This window comes from Pseudochaenichthys georgianus, chromosome 5 (assembly GCF_902827115.2).
Source record: "Pseudochaenichthys georgianus chromosome 5, fPseGeo1.2, whole genome shotgun sequence".
In the NCBI taxonomy this organism is placed as follows: domain Eukaryota; kingdom Metazoa; phylum Chordata; class Actinopteri; order Perciformes; family Channichthyidae; genus Pseudochaenichthys; species Pseudochaenichthys georgianus.
In genome coordinates, this window is record NC_047507.1 from 46,184,180 (window position 1) to 46,189,950 (window position 5,771).

The following is a 5,771-nucleotide window of genomic DNA, read 5'->3' on the forward strand; positions in this document are numbered from 1 at the left end:
TTTCCTATTAACTGTCTTTTTTGACTGGGACGCCATAGGTGCTAGAAAGTTCTAAACCTAAGCATTCAATGAAAATGGTGATCCACATTTATTATATATTTATGTATTTGCCTGCTCATTTATCCCCTCGGGGATTAATAAAGGTTCATCTTATCTTATCTTATTTTATATTCATTTATTTCACTGCTCATTTATTTTATATTCATTTATTTCACTGCTCATTTATTTTATATTCTTTTATTTCACCACGCATTTCATAGGAACATCAATGACGATTGATGTAAACTACCTCTGAGCTAACAAAGAAGGTCATATGTCAAAGGCACGTGCACACATTCTGTCCTGGCTTCTAACGACCAAGTGTTGGTCAGCAATGACTTCTGACATGTATCACAATCAGGAGGAGTACTGCTTCCAATGGAATCTGCCCATTCCCAACAACCACACGTGGTGCATTCGGATCATTCCGGGGCCTCTGTGGCATGATCGCGCCCTGCTGCCAGCAGTGTGTGTGTGCAGTGTGTGTGTGTGTGTGTGTGTGTGTGTGTGTGTGTGTGTGTGTGTGTGTGTGTGTGTGTGTGTGTGTGTGTGTGTGTGTGTGTGTGTGTGTGTGTGTGTGTGTGTGTGTGTGTGTGTGTGTGTGTGTGTGGTCAAACCATGCGGCGAACCAATTACACTCTAATTTACCAAGTTCTCTTCATTTCTTATTCTACCGAAATAGAATAGAATGTAATTCCTTTATTGTTATTGTACAGTAACAACAACATTACAAAAATAAATTCTGTCTGTGCATATCCAAAAATCAACAAGCAATACAAACATTAAAAAACACTTCATCCTATTATTTCATATGTTCACATTTGTGCTTGATGTGAATAGCATTGTGTTTTGTGGTTTCATGGTGCTGCTCAAATCTGAACACAAAAACCTTTCAAATCTCTTTTTAGGAAAGAACAATCTAAATCTTTATTCAGTAGGAATGTGTTCCAGGGAAAAGTGTTTATAGAGATAAAATGATGTGCATGGCTGAATATCCCAGAAGGTACTTAGTTGAAATATTGGTGAACTGAGCTTTTAATATTTAAGACACAAATCAAGCTGCCAGATTTACGTCTATGATTTTTGGTGTAGTAAAATATATTTAATTAACTGTCATACTTTTTACATGGTAATATCAAGATTCACAAAGACCTATAGACTTTCTTAAAGGTGGAGTAGGTAATTCACTTCAGAAACACTTGTTGTTATATTGCATGGAATGCTCTTAACATCCCGATAGCAATGAATACATGAAATGCTTTGACAATAAATACATTACAAAAAGTTCATCAGTGGAAGCCGTAGTACTGTAAAAAGCACGACCAATCATCTGGCTGAAGTAACTGGATGGCCTACCTGCCTGTCAGCCTTCCATCTGGGCACAAACTGATCTCGTGCCCTCATTAGTCATGTGCTCGTTTGTGTGTGTTGGAGGAGGGGCTCTGTGAGGAAGTCTGAAGGAAGTGGCAGATGTTTTTCGGCTGCGTACTTTCAAATTCTAGCGAACTCGAGCTGGTTTCTCCATTCTTACCTACCCTACCTTTAAGCAACATTTTAAATGTACACCTTTTATTCATAATACAGTGTGGGAGGAGTACGTTTTATTATATATTTACTCATAATATTAACATTATTTATAGTCACTGCTCATAAACCTTAAAATACTAAGTAAATGTTCATCTAAAACCATAGTAGCTGTTTGAATCTGTGCATGTGTCTTGACAAGACAAGATACCCGCGATTGTGGACGACGGTTCAGTTGGGTTTGCACTTTGAAGGCTGTCGGAGGAGCTGCATGTAAGTGTTGGTAAGTTATTGTCTCTCTGTTTAAGACTTATGATAATATATGTGTCTTACTCTTCCTGCATAATAGCCTGATTCTTGTTTGCTTGAACCATGTTAACGTTTCTGTGCATTAGTTCACAACGTTGAGAGATTATGTTTTGGATAGGCTATGTTACGTGCTGTTAGCTAGCTAACCTTAACTGTAATTTACCAGATAAAAAACACTCACATGCATCTAAAGAAGCATAGAATAGCATTGTCAAAAGCAGAGGAGAGGAAAAGTAATGTTAGCTGAGTTAGTGTTAGCCGCAGTTTTACAAAATTAGCTTTGTCATCCTGTCAGGTTATGGTTACAATGGATAAAGAAAAGACATGGCCAGAATTTGTTTAAACATTACAGTTTACATTATGTCAAAGACGCCAATCTATTGTGTTGTATAGATATATATATATATATATATATATATATTAGCTACTGAAATTAGCATGCTAACTGACTAGCCCTGGGATGTCCTGCTTTGTAGTACCACTTGTTACTCGAGAGGCGATAGCGAGTCACTGTAGCGCCAGTCTGCCCCAACATGAGAGGACGAAGAAGTCGAGTTGGCCAGAGGGCTTCTCCTGTGCATTTTGTAAATAGTTTAATGTATTACCGTTAGTGGCAGACACGAGAAAACGAGTCACACCCTTGGCTCTTCCTCCCCACCGCCGGGAGACGGAGCCAGCCGGCCGGACCAGCACACATGTTGCTGCCATTGTTACCGTTTAACTGGTGACGCGGGGGAACTCGTGACGTTCGATAACGGTAGGAATGGATGAATGAATGAAAACTTTATTACAGACTCAGGGTCCTGATAAAAGACCATACATTACATAGATAAAAGACAAGACATTACATATAATGAATTACATACACAGCATAACAGGAATGTGTCGGGGGCGTGTACTTTGAGGAGCCATTGTCGAATAACCAGGAAATACACATTTCGATCGCTTCTTCTGTTGTTTACATTTATCTTTTGGTATACTTGGCTCCATAGGAACACTTTGATGCACATTCAGTACCAGTGTGTGAGCTTGTGGTTAGGATGCCGATATCCGGACGCGTACAGCGAGGACTACAACATGACAATCAGGTGACTGGGGATGTCTGTTCAAAACATTGCAAACGTGAATAAATCATTTCAAATATGTATTTGTCTCCGACTTTCATTTGCACATCGTTGTTAATGTGATGTTTAGTAGCTTTGATAGCTGTCCATACCTCCAGACAGCCTCAAAGTAAGACACAAGTTGTTTACTCACAGCCCGAATGCAGCATCGAGATCCCTGGCCAGCTGTGATCCTCTCCGATTAAGTTGTGACAGGACTTCTGTAGCTATTCTCCAGCGAGCAAGGTTTTTATTAAATACCTCCATCCCTCTCATCACAACAAGACTCGACACTGTGCAGAAAAAAACAACATCAATGAAAATAACCTTGCTGGATAGCTTAGAATGAAACAAACAAACTATCTTCCATGGCCGGTTTATATAGCCTAGACAGTCTAGGATAGAAATAAATATAAATATATATAGCATGTGTATATATATTAGGGCTGTCAAGTTAACCCGGCAGACCACACTTCCACGCTCACCGGCAGGCACCGACTGGCCATCGGGAGGACCGGGAGGGTGTGCGTATGTGTGGCGCGAGCGAGCGAGAAAGAGGACGGGCACACCTTACGTGTATTGTTGTTGTTAGCATCTGGTGCTATCTAGCTGCGCTAACGGATATAAGCAGCTGTTTCAATGAAAACAGAGGAGCGACATTTCGCCGACAACTGCGCCGAGCACTTGACTTTATTACATTACATTACATGTTACTTGTTAGACGCTTTTATCCAAAGCGACTTACATACTCAATACTGTGGGCAATCCCCACAGGAGCAATTTGGGGTGAAGTGTCTCAAGGACACAACGACATGACCTGTGACCCCCTGATCCCAACACCAAGGCTCTATCCACTGCGCCACACGCCTCCCTTTATGCAGGCAGCCAGACAGTGGGACATTGTACAAAAAGTCAGCACGGATAGTGCGCGCAACATGATTGCAGCGTCCAGGCCCGTTCGAGTGTATAATAATAATAATAATAAATGTTATTTCTATAGCGCTTTTCTTGAACCCAAAGACGCTTTACATTTGGGAGGGAGGGTAGACAAACAAAATAAAAACAAAAACAAAGCCAAAAAGAAACAAAATAAAACAGAAAAGCAGTCAGGAGGAAGTTGGTTGAGAGGGGGGGCTTATGGATACAGAGTTGAAGAGGTGGGTTTTGAGGCGGGACTGGAACAGGGTGAGGGACTCAGACTCATGGAGGTCTTGGGGGAGGGAGTTCCAGAGCTTCGGGGCTGCCCCAGAGAAGGCTCTATCCCCGAAGCTCCGGAGTTAGGCCTTAGCAAACCGGCTGAGGTGGATCTGAGGGACCGGGGTGGTTGGTAGAGGATGAGGAGGTCAGTGAGGTAGGGGGGGGGGGGCAGATGGTGAAGGGCTTTGTAAGTGAGGACCAGGAGTTTGTAGTGGATGCGGTGTGAAACGGGGAGCCAGTGGAGTTCTTTGAGGACCGGGGTGATGTGATGCCATGATTTGGTGTGCGTGAGGAGTCTGGCGGCTGCGTTCTGGACACGCTGGAGTCTATTGAGGGATGTAGTGCTGATGCCGTAGAGGAGGGAGTTGCAATAGAAAAGGTGGGAGGAGATGAAGGCGTGAATGAGTCGCTCAGCTGCGGGGCGGGTGAGAGAGGGACGGAGTTTGGCAATATTGCGGAGGTGGAAAAATGAGGTTTTTACAACTTGACGGATGTGGGGCTCGAGGGAGAGGGTATGGTCAAATATAACGCCAAGGTTGCGTGCCTGGGTGGAGGGGGAACAGGGGTGCCATCAATGGTGACTGTCAGGTTGGGGGTTTTGCTGAGGGTGGATTTGGATCCGATGAGGAGGAGTTCAGTTTTATTGCTGTTGAGTTTGAGGAAGTTGTGTTGCATCCAGGATTTGATTGCAGTCACACAGGATTCGATGTGGGTGAGGGGCAGTGTTGGGAAAGTTCACTTTCTACATGAACTAGTTCAGTTCACAGTTCACACATTTTAAAATGAACTAGTTCAGTTCATAGTTCATAGTTCAAAATGTTGAACTAAAGTTCATGGTTTCAAAAATGAACTAATTTATAGTTCATAGTTATTTTTTCAATAAGTTGCTGCGAGCTATTATTTGTCTCCTGTACGATGTTAATGGGCCATTTCAATGTTTACAATATCCTCAGAGGGCCGTACAAGTTATTGACCTCTGCTTAAAAAAATAAAATCACAGCCCATTCATTTCATTCTGTGCAAAGAAAAAGCAACCTCCTAATCCAGATATCTCACCATGACTCGCGTATGCATGCACGTGTAGGGTGTGGCGTGACCACCAAAACAGAAAGATATGGACACAAGATGTGTGCAAATGTATTTAGTTTCCTATCCATGTGAACATGATTTAAGTGGGGGGAGACCTAACCTCCTCTAGGGGGGTCCGGAGGGCATGCTCCCCTGGGAAGATTTTTTTTTAAATGTTGAAGTTAAAAGCATAAATCTGGTGCACTTTGAGAGCAACATTAGGAGATCTATGGACACATCTCTCAACACCCAAACACAACTGTAAACAGATTTTCTTTTAATTTATGGATATTTGACAAATCACTCCCCTTTCAAACTGTATTCTTCTTTATTAATAACTGTCATATAGTATTTTATACCTGTTTACTTTATTCTCTTATTTTTTTGATAACTATAATGATCATATAAAGATGTGCCTTTACCTCACTGGTTGTAGACAAAGCTTCTTATATTCGTTAGCATAGCTAGCTAACCAGATGCTAATGATAACAACACAGTTATTGACTGTATGACAGATGAGCAGATCGCCAC